Genomic DNA, 25218 nt, shown 5'->3' with positions numbered 1-25218 from the left:
TTATTTCTCCCAGTCCTGGAGGCTGGAAGTCAGAGATTAAATGGCAGCCTGGTCAGGTGAGGGCCCTTCTCTGGCTACACACTTCTTAATGTAGCCTCATGTGCAGCAGGGACAGGGGAGCTCTGTGGGATCACTTTTACAGGAACACTAATCCTATTCATGAGGGCTACGCTGTCATGATCTAAGCACTTTCCCAAAGCCCTACTCCCAAATACCATCACATTGGGCACTAGGATTTCAACATGTGAATTTTCTGTTTTGGCTGGGTGGGGGAAGACAGATATATTTAGACCATATCAGTGACCAAGGAATAAAGAAATTCAGGACAACATTGTGCTATAGTTAGCCATCTACATTGATGAGTTGACAAAATCCTGAAAATTCTAATAACCTTAAATCTCAAGAGAAGGAAATATTATTTTCCTTCTTCTAACTCTTCCAGGGGTTAGTACACACTGCTGATGGGGAGAGAAGTATGAAAAGAGGTATTACCGAGGAGATCTGAATGTTTCTGGCAGAGTTCTTAAGCTCTTAAGTTAGTCTACTTTGGTGGTGATAATGGTCACTAGGGGTAGAAACAGTGGGATTTTTCTCTTAAAGGTAGAGCTACATGTAGTTGAAGGAAATGGTATCAGAGGGTATGTACTTCATGAGAATAGAGCAATGATTTCCAACCTTTTTTGAGCCGCGGCACATTTTTTACATTTACAAAATCCTGGGGCACACCACCTACCAAAATGACACAAAATGACACTCTAACACAGTACATATTATACATATAGTTAATAATATAGTTTCTAAATGTATTTATACTCACTTAGTGTGAAACCTGGGCCTGTTTCGATGAACACAAAAGGGATATCCTGGCAGGAATGGTAGGAAGACACACATGAAGCTCTTCCTCAACAGTTCTCAGTCTCTCTCTGTTTTTAGTTTTTATCACAGTCAAGCTTGAGAAGCTCAGCTCACATAGATATGTGGTTGAAAACGGGAGCAATGTCAAAATAGCTTTGTTGGCCAGAATGGGGAACTCCTTGGCAATAGATAACCAAAAACTGTCCAAAGGAAGATCAGCAAACTTTAGCTTTAAAGTTAGATAACATTGTGATGCATTGTGATGCATTGTATATCACCCTCTGTGGGGGCCTCTTTTAAAAAGAAAAAAGTCAAATATCTATATACACCATCAGGATAGACATAAGCAGCTGAGGCTGAGGCTTCATCTAGTGGTGGCAACATTTACCTCTAGTCCTGACCAGGATTAGAAATCGGGATCATGGGGAGGAGTAGCAGCTTCAACTACTCTCCAAGGCCACACAATGACAAGTCCGCGGCAGCCCAAGCGGGGACCTTCCTGGGTGTGGATGAGAGGCGGCCTACTATTGGTTCATCACTAGTGGTCGGGATGAATCCTAGAAGGTGATTGGTCAGTGAGTGTTCCCTGTGCCTCCACTCTTCCTGTCACTGATAGCTGGAGGGATTGTGAGGGGAATGTTTATGTTCCGATGGAGGCAGCTGGTGGTGGGCTGGATAAATAGCCTCCACAGGCTGTATCCGGCACACGGGCTGTAGTTTGGGGACCCATGTTTAATTTCCCCACGGCACACTTGACCATGTCTCACGGCACACTAGTGTGCCACAGCACACTGGTTGAAAAACACTGGAATAGAGAATAGAGACCCAGTCTTCCCATAAAGAATACCCAAGATGCCATCTGAGCTCTTAACTCTCCTCTGTGTACTTCACCTCGTGTACTATAGAAGAGTGGATTGTCTTTAAAATGTAGTAAACAAGGTTAATTTCCACTATTAGGAGACAGAAAATCTGCACAAAGTTACACATGCTGGACAAGAAGAGATGAATATCATGAAAAGTAAGTAGACATGACATGAATTTGGGGTGGGGGAGTTAAAACAAAACATAGTATGTCAAAATCTTATAAAGATTTCAATCTGAAATAAATTTCAGCACAAAATATGGAAAATATTCCTGTGAATGCTTTTTACTGGGATAGAACTTAAAAAGAAAATATTTTCAGTGAAATAATAGTCAAAGATGAGATGACATCATAATAGCTAACACAATAGTTATGATGATTCTCTTCTGAGCAGTTTAGGAGGTTAACATACTTTTCCCTCACAACAGCTCTATAGTTTGTAGGTTTTATCTCCATTTTACACATGTGGAAACTGAGTTATGAAGAGCTTTAGCATAAGGCCCCACATCTTACAATGAGTAAGTAGTGGCACTAGAATTTAAATTTAAGAGGTCTGACCCCAGAGTCTTGGCTTTTAAATGCTATGACGTAGTGCCAGTTAACACAAATTTACACAAAAAGTTATTTTGCAGATATAAGAAAATAAAAGTGATGAGTACAAAGAAGTAATACACAAAGCTGAAACAGCAAGAAGAAACTGATCACCTTGAAGCTGAGGAATAAAAGATAAAGATTAAGACAGGTAACAACTGTGCTTTGGTTCACATGGCATGGCTCCTGGAAGACCCCCCCCCCCCCGGGCCAAGTGTCTGTCAGAGGACGAGTGGATTAAAAAGTTTTGGTACATATATACTATGGAATACTACTCAGCCATAGAAATGATGACATCGGATCATTTACAACAACATGGATGGACCTTGATAACATTATACTGAGCGAAATAAGTAAATCAGAAAAAACTAAGAACTATATGATTCCATACATAGGTGGGACATAAAAATGAGACTCAGAGACATGGACAAGAGTGTGGGGGTTACGGAGAGGGAGGGGGTTGGGAGAGGGAAGGGGCACAAAGAAAACCATTTAGAAGGTGACGGAAGACAATTGGACTTTGGGTGATGGGAATGCAGCATAATCAAATGTCAAAATAACTTAGAGATGTTTTCTCTGAATATATGTACCCTGATTTATCAATGTCACCCTATTAAAATTAATTTAAAAAATAAAAATAAAAAAGAATTAGCCTGAAAAAAAAAGGACAGGTAACAACTGAAATAGTTTCAATTATCTCTTCCTGCATAACAAACCACACCCAAAGTTTAGCCATGGCAAACAATAATCATTTTATTGCTTGCAGTTATGTGGGACAATAGTTCAGGCATGACTCAGTAATTGTGGCTCCCATCTGCTCTGCATGGTATCAGTGGGAAAGCTCAGGGTGGGTGAAGGGTACAGGGTGGCCTCAGTGACATGTGTTGGACCTTGATGGCTTCTTTACGGCTTCTTGCTCTTCGTGTTATTTCCCATAATTCAGTAATTTAATGAGTAGATTTTAGCAGTGAAAACAGAAGCTTAAGATTGAGGCCAAGAATTAAGTCCTGCCACATTCTATTGCTCAAGATTAGGCACAGAGAGGTGACCAGGTTCAAGAGAGAAACAGACGCCACCTGTTGATTAAGGGAGTGTCAAAGTTGCACTGCAAAAGATCACGCAGGCTGCAAGGGATCTGTTGTAAGCATCTTTGAAACAACTCAACCAGTACAGAGTATTATACAAACTACTAATTAATGCTGGCACTCAATAAATGTTTGCTATATTTTTCCGAACTCTGATTGGAAAATGCTTTACATATATTAATTTATTTGATCCTCATAAGAACTCTAAAGGTTGATACTATTCTGATGTCCATTTTGCACATGAAGAAAATGAGGCACATGGCATTTTCTTTAAGAGAACATGGAACTTGTAGGTGATAGTGCCAGATGGTCAAACTAAGGCCACCTGACTCCAGAGGCTCCACTATTGATCTGCCCCATTGCTGCACATCAGAAGATGTTCTTCCTGAAATTGAGAAAGAACCAAATCTGTACATTGAAAACGCACACAATTCCAGGAATATTTTATTAATGCAATTGTGAGTGGGACATATCCTAGAAAAATCATTTCATTTAAAAATTGATGAAGCAGTTCTTTAGTTGTCCAGGCAACAAAAGAAAATCACCCATAAGGAGAAACACCAGGCTGGCCTAAGAAATCTTCAAAGCAGTGTTCAGTGCCAGATACAAAGCGGCAATGTCAACACTGTTCTGGGCAATGGAAAATGCAGCAGCTTAAAAGGACACTGTAACCAGTTCAAAGAAGATGTCAAATGGCCAATAAAGCACAAAAAATGCTCAACATCACTAAGAATTAGGCAAATAAAATAAAAATCACAATTAGGGTGGTCATTATGAAAAGAACAAGCAATAAGAATTGCTAGTGAGGATATGGAGAAGTTGGAACCCTTGTGCACTCTTGGTAGGAATGTAAAATGGTGCAGCCACTATGAAAAACAGTATGGAAGTTCCTCAACTAATTAAACATTGTTATCATAAATCTAGCAATTCTACTTCTGGCTGTATATCCCAAAGAATCTAAAGAAGGATTTTGAAAATATTTTGGCACAATGTTTATGGTGCCGTTTTTCACATACAAGAAGTAGAAGCAACCCAAATGCCCATTGACAGATGAACCAATAGTGTGTGCTATACATACAAAGAAATATTATGCGGCCCTAAAAAAGGAAGGAAATTCTGTCCCATGCTACATTATGGGTAAACATCAAATACATTATTCTAAGCAAAATAATCCAGTCACAGAAGAATCAATAATATAGTGTATGAATCTACTCATATGAAGTATCTAGTCAAACTAATAGAAACAAAAGGTCAAAAAGGGATTGCCGAGGGCTGGGAGCATGACCTCAGGGGAATTAGTGTTTAGTGGTGCTAGAGTTACAGGGTTTCAAGATGAAAAAGTTCTATGGATCTGTTGCAAAATTCTGTAAATATGCTTAACACTACCAAACTGTACATTTAAAAATAGTTAAGATGGAGCCTGACCAGGCGGTGGTGCAGTGGAGAGAGCATCAGACTGGGATGCGGAAGGACCCAGGTTCAAGACCCTGAGGTTGCCAGCTTGAGCGCTGGCTCATCTGGTTTGAGAAAACTCACCAGCTTGGACCCAAGGTCACTGGTTTGAGCAAGGGGTTACTCGGTCTGCTGTAGCCCCACGGTCAAGGCACATATGAGAAAGCAATCAATGAACAACTAAGGTGTTGTAAGGAAAAACTGATGATTGATGCTTCTCATCTCTCTCCATTCCTGTCTGTCTGTCCCTGTCTGTCCCTCTCTCTGACTCTCTCTCTGTCCCTGTAAAAAAAAAAAATTGATAAAAATAGTTAAGATGGATAAATGTAATGTTTTATATATTTTTTTATACCATACACAAAATATATAACCAACCCAGGGTTTTTCTAATATGTAATGACGAACAGAAGTTACCAAATATCAGGGAACTCTGAGAATGCTACACCCAAGTTGTAGTTTTTTTTTTCCCCCTAGGGGGAAAAAAAGGGAAACTTGGTAAGAAAAACCAGTCATTGGAGATAACAAATCAAAACAGACCTTAGGGAATGAACATAAAGTTTTTGTGTCCAAATGAAACACTAAAGATGAACGTACACTCTGCAGAAATATAACAGAATAATTCTTTTTACAGAAACTTCTGATGGTAAATTTTAAGTAAAAAGCATTAACTATGTTAACTAATCTTACTGTGGTAATCGTTTCACAGCAATGATGTGTATGTTTATGTATATCAAAATAAAATATAATAAGCATTAATTTTGAATGTGAAAAATAAGAAGTGGAAATTGGCAGTATGAAAGAGAGTAGTTGTTTGGAGTACAGGGATTCTCCAAGTCAGTATGCCAACATAGGGTTGGTTTTTTTTAAATTTGTTTTTCAACTGCTGTGGCAAATTACCTTATTTTGGGAAAATTATCTCCTGGGGTTTCCTAAGAATGCAGAAGTGACTCATGAAAGAGAAATAAGAAGTTTTTTATGTTTGATTGGTTTTAGTGTTGTTTTTCTTTTTTCTTTTTTTACCACTTGCCCGATTATATATTAAGCTTCTTAAAAATTTACATTAGTTCATCTAACTTTCACAGTAGTCCAACAAGGTAAATAATAATATTCCCAGTAATCAGGTACTTTTTTATTTTTTTATTTTTTTTATTTTTTTTTATTTTTTTTATATATAATTTTATTTTTTTAATGGGGTGACATCAATATCAGGTACTTTTTTAAATGGAATGTTATAACTTTTTCTTAATTCAAGATTTTGTATTTTGGCCAACAGATATATGAAAAGATGCTCAGCTTCATTAGTTATTAGAGAAATGCAAATCAAAACTACAATGAGATACCACCTCACCCCTGTTAGATTAGCTATTATCAACAAGACGGGTAATAGCAAATGTTGGAGAGGCTGTGGAGAAAAAGGAACCCTCATACACTGTTGGTGGAAATGTAAAGTAGTACAACCATTATGGAGGAAAGTATGGTGGTTCCTCAAAAAACTGCAAATAGAACTACCTTATGACCCAGCAATCCCTCTACTGGGTATATACCCCAAAACCTCAGAATCATTGATACGTAAAGACACATGTAGCCCCATGTTCATTGCAGCACTGTTCACAGTGGCCAAGACATGGAAACAACCAAAAAACCCTCAATAGAAGACTGGATAAAGAAGATGTGGCACATATACACTATGGAATACTACTCAGCCATAAGAAATGATGACATCAGATCATTTACAGCAAAATGGTGGGATCTTGATAACATTATACGGAGTGAAATAAGTAAATCAGAAAAAAACAAGAACTACATGATTCCATACATTGGTGGAACATAAAAACGAGATTAAGAGACATGGACAAGAGAGTGGTGGTTACCAGGGGTGGGGGGAGGGAGGACGCAGGAGGGAGGGAGGGAGAGAGTTAGGGGGAGGGGGAGGGGCACAGAGAAAACTAGACAGAGGGTGACGGAGGACAATCTGACTCTGGGTGAGGGGTATGCAACATAATTTAATGACAAGATAACCTAGACATGTTTTCTTTGAATATATGTACCCTGAATTATTAATGTCATCCCATCAACATTAATAAAAATTTATAAAAAAAAAAAGATTTTGTATTTTATTTTCTTTAAAACATTATTTTATCTGAATTTCATAAGTTTTATGGCATGAAAAAGAATTAGTGTGTATGCAAACTTTTCTCAAAATGGATGATCAATGGTTCATTTAGTATATATTGAATAGTTATTCTTTCCTCACTGGTTGAAAAGTTAGCTTGAGTTTAATAAGACTAAATTCTCCTGATAGAATTATTCATGTCTGCAGATATGCACAATCTCATGCTTAATTATTGTAGTTTTATGTTTTATTTTGTTACTTTATTGGGCATAACTGCTTTTCAAGTGTCTTTGATATTCTCACAAATGCATTTTTAGAGATCAACTTTAAATTAGATTTGCCAAATTTTTCTGATATAATCTCATTGAACATTTGATCAAGAGATCATTAAATTCATAAATAATTTTGAGAAAAAATTACATTTTTGCAATATTAAGACTACTGTATAGGACTATGGTATGTCAATCAAAAATCACTTATTCTTTGCTTTATATTGGTTTGAATATTTTGTGGTTAATTTTAATTGTGTATTTTGAGGTTTTATTTGCTATTTGAATTATATTTTTCCCCAGTATATCAGTTTTCATTTTTTTTTATTGCTGCTCTATAGAAAAGGTATTGCTTTTGTAAATGGTTTTTTTTTTTGTAAATGGTTTTTGAACCAGCTAGCTTAGTTTATTCTTATCAAAATTAATGCAATTTTATCCACATTTGTGCCAGCACTTGTTGTATGTTGATTTATTGATGAGAGCGCCATTCTGACAGCTGTGAGGTGATGTCTCCTTGTGGTTTTAATTTGAATTTCCCTGATAGTTAGTGATGTTGAGCTTCTTTTCATATATCTGTTGGTCATCTGTATGTCCTCTCTGGAGAAGTGTCTAACCAGTGTCACCTCATTAATACATTTTTAAATTATTCTCATGACTATAATGAACCTATTCTGAAAATACTTATATGCTCTTATTTATCTTATTTCTTACTCTTTGGTATTGCATTTGCTAGACATGTTAAATAAAATATAATATAATCTATGCTTTTTCCATTATTTTTATTCTTTTTTTATAAATTTTTCCATTGATTTGAGAGAGGGGGAAAGCATCGACTGGTAGTTCCACTTAGTTGTTCCATTTAGTTCTCATTGATTGCTTCTCATGCATGCCCTGACCAGGATTAAATCCATGACCTCAGCATGCTGTGATGATGCTTTATCCACTGAGCCACCCAGCCAGAGATCCATTATTTTTAGTTTAATTCAATTCTCCATAGAAATTGATATATTCTATTGGTTTTGCATAAATACTTTTAATTATACACAGTTTTAGTCTGTATTTAGGCAAACAGTAATAAATGCTGAATTTCATTATTATTTGACCCTAAAAAATTGCCATGTTTTCCTCCTTTAGTTTATTAACATAGTTGATTGTATTCTTGTTTTCCTAATTGGACTCATTCTTGCATTCCTGAAACAAATTTTTCCTTTGCATACTATATTATTTTATAGTTTAGTGTTCAATTTATTTACTATAGTTATATATAGTTTTTATCCATACTTCTATATATATTACTTTCTTATCTTTTTCCTTTTTGTTTAATTTTTGTCATATTTTGATATTGAACTTTTCTAATCCTTAGAGTATGATTTGAGATACTTTCTATCTTTTAATATAATCTTAATCACAATGCTTACTATTTATGTATTAATAATTTGAGTAGGCTATTTATTCAAAATGCAAAATGAATTAAAGAAAGAAGATATAATCTAATTACAAAGAAATCACTGCCTGTATTTAAAAATAAAAATAAAAACAAATTTCTTATTTTGAGTTACATCTCTGTTATTCAAAGAACTTAGAAGTACTTATTTTCATCCTCACAACAAGAAAAAGACTGAACAAGGGTAAAATCAATAATTTCCCTTAGATCCATAGAGGATTGATGTCACAGGGCAAACTGTCAACCCCAGACCTGGAGAGAGAGGCAAATACCAAATGTCAGTGCCATGCTCAGCTTACACAGAGCAGAAGTCACTGGACATTTAAACAGTTACTGACAAATTGATGGAGGCGGGGCATGTATGGGATAGAGACTTAAAAATATAGAGACCCAGAAACAAGGGGGAGGGCTCACACTTACCTGGGTTTTACCTCTAGTCACATTATCCAGTTCTTACTGCAAAGAAATGAGGGCAATACTTTCTATTTCAGGCAAAATGGGAAACATGTAACCATTCTGATATATCCCCAGGGAAAATTTTATCATTTTGAGATAGTGACAGAACTTCTCCTTAACAAAGGCCTCCCCTCCAAGGGAAATTAAGTTACCAGAGCTCTATCTGACTTCTGAGGAAAGCACTGTGTTCTCAAGTAAAAAAGAAAAAAAAAGGGCTATAAATATTTCTGGACATTTTTGGAGTGATGTCAGGAAGATAATAGAATAGGAAGCTCCAGAACTTCATTCTTTCAATGGAAAAATTAAAAAACAAAAATAAGCAAAACAAACAAAATTTAAAAACCCTAAAACAGATTAACTTTATAGGACCTCTGGAAAACAAAAGTTTACATCAACCAAGTGAATGGCCTGATCAGGAAAAAGACACAGTGGAAAGTTTCATGGACTTTTTTACTAGCCACTATTCCTTTCCTTTCTCTGCATGGCCCCGTCAGGAGAAAGCAGCAGCCCAGCTTCCTAGTTCCTCCTTCAAACTGGAGGGGTTAAAGGACACCTAATGTGCAGTGTTCTAATTTGTCTGCAAGCTGCTTGATGGATTAGTCGCTATTTTGTCTAACTTGGAGCTCAGGTGGGGAAAAACTACTCTATATATACTAGCTGGGGTCTTGGGCTGGGGAATACCATGGGAAGTAGCTCTGGCAAGGCGCATGGGGAACACTGATAACTGGGGAACACTGATAACTGGGGCAAGAATTCACATGTAGAAAACTAAAATACAATCTCTAAGCCTGCAAAAAGGATCACAGATGATACTATTTTGAGAAACAGATACCTTTAAAAGCAGTCATATGCAGAGATGAATTTTTAAAAACACAGCATACACCAGGGACAGGGAGGGGTATGCATGCCTAGAAAATAACTGAAAAGACCTTAAGCCTTCAAGGTAGGCAAATGCCAAGGTCTGCAACATGCCCTGCTAATTACTGGTCTTCCCTGACAGTGAAAAACCTTGGGGAGATGATTGTTTTTCTTTATCCAAATATTCAATTTTCAACAAAAGATCCCAAAGCATACAAAGAAACAGGAAAACATGGCTCATCGAAAGGAACAAAATAGATCTCCTGAAACGATCTCTGTAGAAACTCAAGAATCAAACTCTCTCAAGAATCAAATAAAATATTCTCTCAAGAATCAAATAAAATATTCTCAAGGAACAAAAGGAAAACACAATAAAGAATGGGTGAAGGGCATCATAAGGTACAAACTTCCATTTATAAAATGTCATGGAAATACTATGTAAGGCATAGCAACTACAGTTCATGGTACTCTTGCATATTTGAAAGTTGCTAGGAGAATAAATATAAAAGTTTTGATTACCTGGAAAATTCTAACTATATATGGTGATAGATGTTAGCTAATCTTAGTTGTGGAGATCGTTTCACTATTATACAAATACATCATTACGTTTTACAAATAAAATTAACATTGTATGTCAATTATGTCTTTATTTTTTATTAAGTGAGAGGTGGGGAGGCAGAGAGACTCCCACATGCATCCCGACCGGGATCCACCCAGCAAGCCCCCTACCAGGGCGATGCTCGACCCATCTGGACGCGGTGCTCAGTGCTCTGTTGCTCAGCAACTGAGCTATTTTAGTACCAGAGGCAAGGCCATAGAGCCATCCTCATTACCTAGGGTCAATTTTTGCTGGAACCATTCCAGCCATGGCTGTGGAAAGGGGGTGGAGAGAAAGAGAGAGAGAAAGAGAGAGAAGGGGGAAGGGTGGAGAAGCAGATGGTCATTCCTCCTCTGTACCCAGACTGGGAATCAAACGTGGGACTTACACACACCAGGCCAATGCTCTACTGCTGACTCAACTAGTCAGGGTTAATTATATCTTAATAAATTAATTTTTTAATAATTTTTTTTCTCTCAATTTTTGATGCTGTTGTATATAGCATATCTTTTAATTTTATTTTTATTGATTATTAATTGTATATAGAAACACAATTGTGTTTTTATATAGGTACCTAGCTATGACCATGCTAAACTCACTTATTGGTTCTGATAAATATTTTGTAGATTTCACAGGAATGCCATACCTGAGTATGTCAGCTACCTATGAATAAAGACAATATTTTTTCTTTTTCCTAATCTATATTCCTTTATTTATTTATTTATTTTTCTTAATATGATAAATTCCACTTATTGGTTTCTAATGTAAGTTAAATCTTACATTTCTGAGTTAAATTTTACTTCAGTATAATGTAATATTTTTATGTATTATTGGATTCCATTTGCTAATATTTGATATTTTTTGTAAATGTTCATGATCATTAACATAATAACAATTTAATATTAATGAGAGTTTTGGTCTGTAATATTCTTTTGTTGCAATATCTTTGTCCAGTTTTAATGTGAGGGTTATGGTGGTCTCATAGCATAAATCACAAAGTATTTCCCCTTCCCTATTCTCTAAACCTTGTTCTGTAAAATTAGTGTGCTTTTTTTAACAAGTCATTAAAAAATATTAACAATAAAAACACCTGTGCCTGTTGTTTCTGCAGTAAGGTTTTTGGTAGATTAAAATTCTTAATAAGCACAGGGGCTATTGAGATTTTCCTGTCTTCTTGAGGTGGACTTGGTAAGTTGTGTTTTTCAAGAAATTTTTTAACTTCACATGTAATGTAAAATTCATTAGCATAAAGTTGTGCAAAGTGTTTATTGTATTATCATTTGAATGTCTATGTGATTTGTGATAATATCTCATATCTGATATTGGTAATTTGTAATGTCTTTTTTTCTTGATCAATCTTGCTAGAAATATATCAATTTTATTTGGAAATATGTAACATATTTTCATTGATTTTTCTCTATCATTTATCCTTTTGGTTTTATTTTTCTAAATTTTATTTGTATAATTATTAAATTTTTTGTTAAGTTGGAAACTTAAATCAATTTTGTCTTTTTATATTTCTTATATAATATCAAAGTTATAAATTTCCTTGTAAACACAATTTTAGCTACATCCCACAAGTGTTAATAACATGTATTATTATTTATATTAAGTTCAAAATATTTTTTAATTTCCTTGATAATATCTTTTGATATATTGATAGTTTTGATCTCTTGGTTATTTAAGATGTTCTGTTTTTTAAGTTTCCACATATTTGATGCTATTCAAGATATCTCATTTTTATTATTCTTTTTTTTTTTTTAATAATAATTTTATTTTTTAATGGGGTGACATCAATAAATCAGGATACATATATTCAAAGATAACAAGTCCAGGTTACCTTGTCGTTCAATTATGTTGCATACCCATCACCCAAAGTCAGATTGTCCTCTGTCACCTTCTATCTTGTTTTCTTTGTGTCCCTCCCCCTCCCCCTTTCCCTCTCCCATTCCCCCCTCCCCCCCGTAACCACCACACTCTTATCAATGTCTCTTAGTTTCACTTTTATGTCCCACCTACGTATGGAATAATGCAGTTCCTGGTTTTTTCTGATTTACTTATTTCGCTTCGTATCATGTTATCAAGATCCCACCATTTTGCTGTGAATGTTCCGATGTCATCATTTCTTATGGCTGAGTAGTATTCTATAGTGTATATGTGCCACATCTTCTTTATCCAGTCATCTATTGATGGGCTTTTTGGTTGTTTCCATGTCCTGGCCACTGTGAACAATGCTGCAATAAACATGGGGCTGCATGTGTCTTTACGTATCAATGTTTCTGAGTTTTGGGGGTATATACCCAGTAGAGGGATTGCTGGGTCATAAGGTAGTTCTATTTTCAGTTTTTTGAGGAACCACCATACTTTATTCCATAATGGTTGTACTACTTTACATTCCCACCAACAGTGTATGAGGGTTCCTTTTTCTCCACAGCCTCTCCAACATTTGCTATTACCTGTCTTGCTAATTAATAATAGCTAATCGAACAGGTGTGAGGTGGTATCTCATTGCCGTTTTGATTTGCATTTCTCTAATAGCTAAAGAAGATGAGCATCTTTTCATATATCTGTTGGCCATTTGTATTTCTTCCTGGGAGAAGTGTCTGTTCATATCCTCTTCCCATTTTTTTATTGGATTGTTTGTTTGTTTGTTGTTGAGTTTTATGAGTTCTTTGTATATTTTGGATATTAGGCCCTTATCTGAGCTGTTGTTTGAAAATATCATTTCCCTTTTAGTTGGCTTTCTGTTTATTTTGTTATCAGTTTCTCTTGCTGAGCAAAAACTTCTTAGTCTGATGTAGTCCCATTCATTAATTTTTGCCTTCACTTCTCTTGCCTGTGGAGTCAAATTCATAAAATGCTCTTTAAAACCCAGGTCCATGAGTTGAGTACCTATGTCTTCTTCTATGTACTTAATTGTTTCAGGTCTTATGTTTAGATCTTTGATCCATTTTGAGTTAATTTTTGTACAGGGGGAGAGACTGTAGTCCAGTTTCATTCTTTTGCATGTGGCTTTCCAGTTTTCCCAGCGCCATTTATTGAAGAGGCTTTCTTTTCTCCATTGTGTGTTGTTGGCCCCTTTGTCAAAAATTATTTGACCATATATATGTGGTTTTATTTCTGGACTTTCTATTCTGTTCCATTGGTCTGAGTGTCTATTTTTCTGCCAATACCATGCTGTTTTGATTGTCGTGGCCCTATAATATAGTTTGAAGTCAGGTATTGTAATGCCCCCAGCTTCATTCTTTTTCTTTAGGATTGCTTTTGCTATTCGGGGTTTTTTATAGTTCCATATAAATCTGATGATTTTTTGCTCTATTTCTTTAAAAAACGTCATTGGAAGTTTGATGGGAATTGCATTAAATTTGTATATTGCTTTGGGTAATATAGCCATCTTGATTATATTTATTCTTCCTAGCCAAGAACAAGGTATATTCTTCCAACTCATTATATCTTTTTCAATTTCCCTTAACAATGGTTTATAGTTTTCATTATATAAGTCCTTTACATTCTTTGTTATGTTTATTCCTAAGTATTTTATTTTTTTTGTTGCAATCGTGAAGGGGATTATTCTTTTGAGTTCGTTCTCAATTGTTTCATTGTTGGTATATAGAAAGGCTATTGACTTCTGTATGTTAATTTTGTATCCTGCGACCTTACTGTATTGGCTTATTGTTTTTAGTAGTCTTTTTGTGGATTCTTTGGGGTTTTCGATGTATAGGATCATATCATCTGCAAAAAGTGATATCTTTACTTCTTATTTTCCGATATGGATGCCTTTTATTTCTTTGTCTTGTCTGATTGCTCTGGCTAGAACCTCTAGTACCACATTAAATAAGAGTGGAGAGAGTGGACAACCCTGTCTTGTTCCTGATTTTAGGGGGAAAGCCTTCAGTTTAGTGCCATTTAATATGATGTTAGCTGATGGTTTCTCATATATGGCCTTTATCATGTTGAGATATTTTCCTTCTATACCCATTTTGTTGAGAGTCTTAAACATAAAATTGTGTTGTATTTTATCAAAAGCCTTTTCTGCGTCTATTGATAAGATCATGTGGTTTTTGTTCTTTGTTTTGTTGATATGGTGTATTACGTTAACCGTTTTATGTATGTTGAATCATCCTTGAGATTCTGGGATGAATCCCACTTGATCATGATGTATTATCTTTTTAATATGTTGTTGTATTTGATTTGCTAGTATTTTGTTTAGTATTTTAGCATCTGTATTCATTAGAGATATTGGTCTGTAGTTTTCTTTTTTTGTGCCATCCTTGCCAGGTTTTGGTATGAGGGTTATGTTGGCCTCATAAAATGTGTTTGGAAGTATTGCTTCTTCTTCAATTTTTTGGAAGACTTTGAGTAGAATAGGAACCAAGTCTTCTTTGAATGTTTGACAAAATTCGCTGGTATAGCCATCAGGGCCTGGACTTTTATTTTGGGGGAGGTTTTTAATGGTTTTTTTCTATTTCTTCTCGAACTGATAGGTCTGTTTAGGCTTTCTGCTTCTTCTTGACTCAGTCTAGGAAGGTTGTATTATTCTAGGAATTTATCCATTTCTTCTAGGTTGTTGAATTTAGTGGCATAAAGTTTTGCATATTATTCTACAATAATTCTTTGTATATCTACAGTGTCCGTGGTGATTTCTCCTCTTTCATTTTGGATTTTGTTTATATGAGTTCTTTCTCTTTTTTCCTTGGTAAGTCTTGTCAAGGGTTTGTCAATTTTGTTGATCTTTTCAAAGAACCAGCTCCTTGTTCTATTAATTTTTTCTATAGTTTTTCTGTTCTCTATTTCATTTATTTCTGCTCTGATTTTTATTATCTCCTTTCTTCGGCTGGTTTTGGGTTGTCTTTGTTCTTCTTTTTCTAGTTCCTTTAGGTGGGAAGTTAAGTGGTTCACTTGGGCTCTCTCTTGTTTGTTCATACATGCCTGAAGTGATATGAACTTCCCTCTTATCACTGCTTTTGCTGCATCCCATAGATTCTGATATGTCCTATTGTCATTTTCATTAGTCTGTATATATCTTTTGATCTCTGCACTTATTTCTTCTTTGACCCATTCATTTTTTAAAAGTATGTTGTTTAGTTTCCACATTTTTGTGGGATTTTTTTCCTCTTTTTTGCAGTTGAATTCTAGTTTCAAGGCTTTATGATCAGAAAATATGCTTGGTACAACTTCAATTTTTCTGAATTTGCTGATGTTGTTTTTGTGACCCAACATATGGTCAATTCTTGAGAATGATCCATGTACACTGGAGAAAAATGTATACTCAATCACTTTGGGATGAAATGTCCTGTAGATGTCTATCATATCCAGGTGCTCTAGTGTTTTGTTTAAGGCCACTATATCTTTGTTCATTCTCTGTTTGGATGACAGATCTAGAGCCGTCAGCGGTGTATTGAGGTCTCCAAGTATGATTGTATTTTTGTCAGTTTTTGTTTTAAGATCAATAAGTAGCTGTCTTATATATTTTGGTGCTCCTTGGTTTGGTGCATATATATTAAGAATTGTTATGTCTTCTTGATTCAGTGTCCCCTTAGCCATTATGAAATGGCCATTTTTGTCTCTGAGTACTTTTCCTGTCTTGTAGTCAGCATTATCTGATATAAGTATTGCTACACCTGCTTTTTTTTGGATGTTATTTGCTTGGAGTATTGTTTTCCAGCCTTTCACTTTGATTTTGTTTTTATTCTTGTTACTTAGATGAGTTTTCTGTAGGCAGCATACAGTTGGATTTTCTTTTTTAATCCATTCTGCTACTCTGTGCCTTTTTATTGGTGAGTTTAATCCATTTACATTTAGTGAAATTATTGATACTTGTGAGTTCCCTATTGCCATTTTATATCTTGCTTTCTGTTAGTTTTGTGTCTTGTTTGATCCTTCTCTTTCGTTTTTCTATCTTTTGTTTTTATTTGGTTGTATTCCATACATCTTTCCTCTGTTGCTATCTTTTTTATCTCATGTGCTTCTGTGGTGGTTTTTTCAATGGTGGTTACCTTTGAGTAATGAAAAGGGTCCCTACCCTGTTCATTGTAGCGAACTATTTTGTGAGTACTTTTGCACTCCATCGTCCTTTGCTACTGTTAATCTCCATCTCCTCCCCCTCTTTCTTTTTGTTGTTGTCACAGTTTAAATTTGGTTTTATTGTGTTCTTCTTGGAGCTTTTACTTGTGGCTCTGTTTTTTTTTTTTTGTTGTTGTTCTTTGTATCTGATTGGAGAACCCCCTTTAGTAATTCCGGGAGTGGGGGTTTTCTGATGATAAATTCCCTCATCTTTTCTGTATCTGTGAATGTTTTTATTTCTCCTTCATATTTGAAGGATAGCTTTGATGGGTATAGTATTCATGGCTGAAAGTTCCTCTCTTTCAGGATTTTAAATACTAGGGTACACTCTCTTCTAGCTTGTAGAATTTCTGCTGAGAAATCTGATGATAATCTAATGGGCCTTCCTTTATATGTTGTATTCTTCTTTTCCCTGGCTGCCTTGAGAATTTTTTCTTTGCTGTTGGTTTGTGTCAATTTCATTATGATATGCCTTGGAGTAGGTTTGTTGGGGTTAAGAAAACTCGGAGTTCTGTTTGCTTCTTGAACTTGAGGATTTAGTTCTTTCCACAGGCTTGGGAAATTCTCATCTATTATTTGTTTGAATATGTTCTCCATTCCATTTTCTCTCTCTTCTCCTTCTGATATACCTATTATTCTTATGTTATTCTTTTTGATGGAGTCAGATAATTCTTGTAGGGCTATCTCATTTTTTTTTAATTTTTGAGTCTCTTTCTTCTTCTCTCTGTTGTGCCTCAAGTTGCTTGTCTTCTATTTCACTAATCCTCTCTTCTATCTGCCCTGTTCTATTAGCTAAGCTTGTTACTTCGTTTTTCAGCTCGTGAATTGAGTTTTTCATCTCTGTTTGATTTGTTTTTATAGTTTCAATTTCCTTGGACATATATTCTTTGTGTTCATTGAGTTGTTTTCTGAGCTCCCTAAATTGCCTTTCTGTGTTTTCTTGTATATCTTGGAGGATTTTTAGCATTTCTATCTTGAATTCTCTGTCATTTAGCTCCAAGGTTTTCCAATATATTAAATTTTTTCTCCATAGATTTTTCCTCATCTAGCTGTGTTACCTCTCTTTCTTTTGTATCCATGATATTCGATTTTCTTTTCCTTAATGGCATCTGAGGGTGGTTTTGTTGACAGTATTAATGAGATTTAATAAAGAATAAAAAGTTAAAAAAAATAAATCGAAAAGAGTTGTTTTTTTAAAAAAAAATTAATAATGAAATAAAGAAAAATAAAATAAAATGAAAATTTTAAAAAAAGGAAATTATTCCCCCCCTCCTTTTTTCCTGTCCTCTCCTCTCCCCTCTTTCTTGAGAAAATCTTGTGGTGAACTGTGAATTATAACAAACAATGCCTGTGATGGAGGGCCTGAATTGGGGAAAAGTAATAAAGGGGCAAAAAAAAAAAAAAGAAAAGAAAAAAAAAAGAAAAAAAAGGGGGTATGGACCCACAAAAAACAAATAAGGAAAAAATTTGGGTCAAGAATAAAATGATTTACTTTTAGGTGTTGGTTGTCTAAGATTTATGATGAGAGGAATAAGAGGAAAACAGAAAAATGGGGGGACAAATTAAAAAATTACTGTTGTATTTAGTGGAACAAGAACTAGATAAAATGGAGAGCCAGCAATGGGAGCACTGCTAGTGAGTTAAAAAGGTGAATTAAAAAACCCCCAAAATGCCACAAATATAAGTTTGAGTCCCAGATAAGATAATTTGTTTGTTATTGAGGTTTGAATGAGAGGAGATGTAAAGGAGAAAGGAAGAAACTAATATAGAGGGAGAAAAGAAAGAGAGAGAGAGAGAGAAAAAGAGAGGGAACCACTAAAAGAAGAAAAAAGAAAGGAGAGAGAGAGACAGTTAAGGGTTTTGGAGTGCAACCCTCATAGAGAGAAAGGAAGAGGAGAGAAAAGATAATGGGAGATGTAACACTTATGGGTAGTGTAGTTCAAGGAGAGGAGAGAGTAAGACCGGCAGAGAGTTAATCGGCCAAATTGGAGGAGGAAAAAAAAGTATCAAGAATGAAGATAAGAGAAACAAACGAACAAATATAATAAAATGGGATAGGTTATAAAGTCTGCAGATTATTCTTGATCTTGAGAGGTTATCTTCTTGCTTTTTCTTTTCTCTCCCTCTTCCTGGTCAGTGACTCTGTACCCCGGGTTCTGCCCCTTTGGCACGCTCAGGTAGAGGTTTGCAGTTGATAAGTCTCTATGGCAATGTCATGTATTGTGCTTTAGTCTCATTGGCAGTCGAGGCTCATTAGCATTTATAGGCTCCGACAGTGAGAGAGTCCGTGTTCCTGGAGCCTTTCTCCTAGTCTTTCCTTCCTCAATTAGTAGCCTGAGAATCCAGCTATGGGGTTGCTGCTGCCTCTGCCTGGATAGTAAGAGGCTCAAAGAGCTGGCAACTCCCCACTCTATTTCCACTCAGCACAGGGCTCTGGGTAAGGCTCAGTCAGTCAGAGCTGCTAGCATAATCAGGCGGGCTTTCCGCCCACTCAAAGACCTCTGGCTCTGCCACTCTGTCCAGTAACACAGGCGGGTGCCCACTTCCAGGGCGCTTGGAGGAAACTCTCGCTATCTGCGTGCGCAGACCAGGATATCCGGCCAGCAGTCTCATGCTCTGAGTGAAACCCCCAACCGCATGGAAAACTTGCAGCATTGGAATTGGCTCTCGTTCCGTCCCCGTGCATGGCTTTTGCAAGGCGCTGGGGCGGCCCGAGATTTTGCTTTGGCCCACACAAAGGCCGCTGACTCTGCCCGTCTGTGCGATAACACGGGCGCGCACTGCCGAGGCACTCGGAGGAATCTCTCACTCCCTATCTGCGCACGCAGACCAGGATATGAGGCCGGCCACGTTTCCCTCTGAGTTAAATCCCCACCAGCACGGAAAATTTCCATCGTTGGAATTAGTTCTCGCTCCCTCCCATGCGCGGCTTTCCCAGGGCGCTGGGGCTGCCCAGAGATTCTGCTTTCGGCCCACAGAAAGGCCTCTGACTCTGCCTCTCTGTGGGGTAACACGAGCACCCACTCCTGGGGCTTAGGAAGAAATCTCTCGCCCACTAACTGCGCACCGACCAGGAGATCGGGTAAAATGGCTGCCCCGCTTGTCTTTCTTTGTTTGGGTTTGGCGCGAGTGTTAGCTTGTATTGCCCGGGTTGCCACAGGATCAGTTTTTCCTCGGCTTGGATCTCCATGCCACAGCCTGGTTCGGCCGTTTGTGCCACGGCCTGAATCTATTCACCCCCTTTGCCCACCTCAGTTTCTATATTCACAGTTACCAGAGAAAGCCGCCCTGTTTAGGTTAGTGAGGAAGGCGGAGCATTTCTTACTCCCTTTTTCCTTTGGGGTTTGGTTATATATTTAGCCAATTTTTCACTCGACCATACCTTCGGGTGTATTGCGAAGCATCTGGAGGCTCCAAGTATAGGTTTTTCTATTTCTGGTTGAAGATCTTGTTGAGTTTTGGGGGAGATTTATCGGTATCGCTTCCTACCCCGCCATTACTCTGATGTCATCTCCATTTTTATTATTCTTAATATATTGTGGCAGAAAACATACTCTAAGATTTTAGTATTTTTGGAATTAGCATCTATATTATGTCACAACATATGAAATCCCATGTGCACATGAAGAAATAGCATAAATTTTGCCACTTTTGAGTATAGTGTCTTAAAGATATAAATTAGCTCAATTTTGTTGGTGTTTTTCAAGTATTCTATATTATTTTCTGTCTACTTATCTATATAATGATGTGGATTAAGGTTTTTATTTAAGAATATTTTAAATTTAATTTATTTGTCTGATACTGGTTAACACAATTATACAGGTTTCAGGTACCCAATTCTACAATCCATCTCTGCACACCATACTTTGTGTTTACCCTCCTAAGTCAAGTCTTTATGCACCACCATTAATCCCCCCTTTAATCTCCTTCACCTCTGCCACCAAACCCCACCACCCCTGCAATCACCACACTGTTGTCAGCATCCATGAGTTTTTTCCTTTTCTTGTCCTTTTTTGCTCAGTCCCTCCCTCCAGCCCCTCACTCATTCCTCCACCCCAACAGCTGTCAGCCTGCGCTCTGTTTATGAGTCTGTCTGTATTTTGGTTGTTAATTCATTTCGTTCATTAGATTCCACATATGAGTAAAATCATACAGTACTTGTCTTTCTCTGACTGGCTAGTTTCACTTAGCATAATGCTATCCAAGTCTATTTATGGTGTTGCAAAAAGTAAGATTTCCTTTTTTATGGCTGTGTAGTATTCCATTCCACAACTATTTTATCTACTCATCCACTTATGGGTACTTGGGCTGCTTCCAAATTGTGGCTATTGTAAATACTACTACAATGGACATAGGGGTGCATATATTCTTTCAAATTAGTGTTTTGGGTTTCTTTGGATAAATTCCCAAAGTGAAATTGCTGGGTAATGAAACAGTCCATTTTTAATTTGATGAGGTATTTTATTACTGCTTTCTGTAGTCGTTGTTCCAATCTGCATTCCTACCAACAGTGCACAAGGTTTCCCTTTTCTCTACATTCTCGTCAACACTTGTTTGTTGAGTTATAGATGCTAGCCATTCTGACAGGTTTGGGGTGATGTTGTGATTTTAATTTGCATTTTGCTGATGATTATTGATGTTGATCATATTTCACATGCCATCTATATGTCCTGTTTAGAAAAGTATCTATTTAGGTCCTTTGCCCGTTTTATTAATTTGTTTGTCTTTTTCATCTTGAGTACACTTTTTTATTTTCTGTCTGCTTTTTATATCAGTTACGAAGAGGAGAGTATTATTGAAAGATCTAACTATACTTATATATTTATCTATTGATGCTTTTAATTCTGTCAGGATTTGCTTAATATATTTTAAAACTCCTTTAGTAGTTATATATACACTTAGAATTGTTATGTCATGTTTATATTATGAAATATCTCTCTTTATCTCTGGTAATAATTTTTCCCTAATGTCTATTTAGTTTCGTGTTTACACAGTCCCTTAATTGCATGATGTCTCTTTTTTCTACTTGTTTAGTCTTTTTATATTTAAAGTTACTTTCTTTTAAATTATATATAATCAAGTCTATTACTTTATGGCTTTTATATGAAAATTTTAGACTAGTTAAATAAATGAAATTATTGATGTGACTGGTTTTAAAATCTCATACCATGTTCAATAATGAACTCAAATAGATTGTAGATATAAGTTTAAGAACTCAAAGTAGAATATTCCTTAAAGAAAACAGAGGAGCGTATCTAAGTGACCTTGAGTTTGGCAAAGATTTCTTATAATTGGGTATAAATAGCAAGAATGATAATAGAAAAACAATTTTCACTTCATCATAATTAAAGCTTTAGCACTTCAAAAGTCATTGTTATAAAAATGAAAAGGCAAGCCACAGACTGGGAGAAATAAATAATGTCAGATGTTTCTAAAAACAATTATCTCATAAAGTACTTTTAATTTGATTATATAAGGAGTCTTCAACTTCAATATAAGACTAACAAGTCAATAAAAAACTGGGTGACATATATATAAATAGATACTGCACCAAAGATAGTATATGAAAGGCACATAAGCGAATAAAAATATGTTTAATATATTTTGGAAAATACTAATTAAAACCCAAGGAGGATCCACTGTACCATTTTGTGTAAAATTTTTAATAGAACAAGTAAACCAAGCTGGGGAAGATGTGGAGCACATGCAATTTTTTTACACTGCGGGCGGGCAGACAAAATTATACAACCATATAGAAAACCAGTTAACAATTTTTTTAAAAATTAAGCTTACATCTATATATGATTCAGCCATTGCACACCTAGACATTTATCCACAAGAAAAGAAAGTGTACATTCATACCAAGGCATGCACACAAGTGTACACTGTAGCTTTATTTATAATAGCAACAATTAGAAACAACCCAAATGCCCATCAACAGACTAAGTGGATAAATCTATTTTGATATAGCATATATAATGGCTACTACTCATCAGAAATCATAAAGCAATGACTATTGATGTATGCAACAACATGAAACAGTACATATATGATTACATTTTTTGCAGTGCCTCCTAGCCTACCTGTGACTGCAGACACAGGTGTATTGCCAGCCAAGTGAGAAGAGCCCAGACTAAACACCTGACCTTAATTGAGCAAAATATATATTTTTAAGTTAGGGAGTTTTAAGGCATATTGTTACACAATAATAGCTTACTCACAGTTGCATGCTAAACTATAGAGTACACTCCTATTCTCTCTGAGCACAACAGTCCTAATTTGTAAAATGGATGTGGGGAAGATTTGTACTAGTTGTACACACCACATAGCTCAGGTTTTTCAGAAGGAGCAAATGAAGTGACATGTGAATATCCTCTCAATTATAAGATTACAAAATTTCTATGTGAATCTACATTCTATTTTGTAGTATAAAACCTGTCAGGGCTGCTTATCAAGTGTAGTGAAAGATATGAGTTCAGGATCTGAAATTTGAGAATCATATTTTTTTGTTGTTACCTTGAGCCAGTTGTGTAAATGGTGTCAGTAATGATATAAATAAAACAAGCTATCATATCATTCAAAGCTATTTTAAACTAATAGAAAAACTATTATCATTTTATATCAGAAATGCTAACAATAGTAAAAAGCAATCAAACAGTGTTGTTTTAATATAAGATCATTCAATTCAGTATTTACAATCCTCAGAGTGAAAGACAGAGTACGAAGACTATCATTGTTATTGGGAAAAGTGAACAGTGAGAATTTCCATCAAATTTCAAATGAAGCAAAGCTTGCCTGCAAAACTTTTGATATATGAACACATAAAAATAATTCACTTTCAGTGTCAAAACATAAGTTTAATATTTTATTTGAATTTTATTTGAGTTATTTCATTTCTAAGACACCCTTATGCAAGCTTCACTTACCATTTTTCTGTGTAAATAACGGGCACCATATAAAACTAGTCTTTCATTTTTTGTTCAAAGATAAAGAGTTTATGCATACTGGTTCTAAATTAAGCTTAGAAGGATACTTTGAGATTGCATAGACAGTGGTCAGCAAACTCATTAGTCAACAGAGCCAAATATCAACAGTACAACAATTGAAATTTCTTTTGAGGGCCAAATTTTTAAACTTAAACTCTATAGGTAGGTACATTCCTAATCGAGGTGGCGCCCACACATGGTATTTTGTGGGAGAGCTATGCTCAAGGGGCCAAAGAGCCGCATGTGGCTTGAGAGCTGCAGTTTGCCAACCAGGGGTCTATAATACTTAAAAACATGTTTTAAGTCATCAAGGTCCATTAATTTGTTGAGAAATAGAGCTAATATAAAAACACTCTAATAGGAAAAAAAAATAAAGTTTGGGCTCATGCAAATTGGCTTCCTCAATATTACATAGCAAGTAGAATTTACCAAGGGAAGAAATTTAGATCCAGGTATATTGATTATTCCAAGTTTTTTTCCTTTGACAGAGAGCTGGGTATATATTAACTGTTGTTATACTCATCTGATTGATTACTCAATGAAAATTATGAAGTTTATAATAGAAGCATTATACATTCTTGGCCTAAATGGTAAGTAGAGGGCAGAATCAGGGCCCCTAACATCAAGAAGATCCACAACCTGATAGAGATAGAGGGTGCAAACCTGAGTGGTGATATAGTCATGTTCCAGAGCAGGAAAAGACTGACCAGATGCTCAGCAAAGTGAATGTCTTTCCCTGAATACAGGGCTAAGTGATGTTTCCATAACTTCTACATCAATGTGGGGCTATGTGACTGGTTCTGGATATTAGAATGTGATCATAAGTGACATGTGCCACTTCTGACTAGAGAATTTAAGAGACGATGCACTTTTCCTTTCCTACCCCACCCTCCTCATCTGCCTGCTGGGTGGCATTTCCTAAACAGAAATTGGCAACTACCAGTGGAAGACGCTCAAGTCTTTACAATCTCTACTTTCCTCTTATGGACTGTTATGTGGGCCAGCCATAAATATATGTTTGTGTTAAGACACTAAAATTTGGAGGTGATTTATTATGTTGCTCTGTCTGCTCTATTTTTTTTAAGTTTTCCACTGATTTGGGGGTTGGAGAGAGGGGTGAGGGGAGAGAGAGAAGCACCAACTCATTGATCCACTTAGTGTTTCATTTAGTTGTGCACTTACAGATTGCTTCTTGTGGTTGCCCTGACTGGGGGCCAAACCCATGACCTCTGGTATACCAGGTCACCACTTTATCCACTGAACCGCCTGGCCAGGGCCCTAATTCTTAAACATGCTTACTTCATTGACACAACAAATTAATATTCAGTAAGCATCTTCTACGTGACAAGCACTGTGCTCTAAGAACTCAGGGATGAGAGAGAACAAGACAGACAAAATTCTACATTCACCATCTATATATTCTAGTGTGAGAGACACAAACATATATTCACATAATGGATTATGTCCTGAACCATGAAATAAGTAAACCAGATTCTGTACTTGAGAGTAAGTGAGGGCTGTTTTGGATGGAGTGGTTAGGGCATGCCTCTAGATGGAAATAATAATGAAGCCAGACTAAAAATGAA

This window comes from Saccopteryx leptura, chromosome 10, assembly GCF_036850995.1.
Source record: "Saccopteryx leptura isolate mSacLep1 chromosome 10, mSacLep1_pri_phased_curated, whole genome shotgun sequence".
Classification (NCBI taxonomy): domain Eukaryota; kingdom Metazoa; phylum Chordata; class Mammalia; order Chiroptera; family Emballonuridae; genus Saccopteryx; species Saccopteryx leptura.
The sequence above is the reverse complement of the archived record's forward strand: the minus strand, read 5'-3'. Positions refer to the sequence as shown.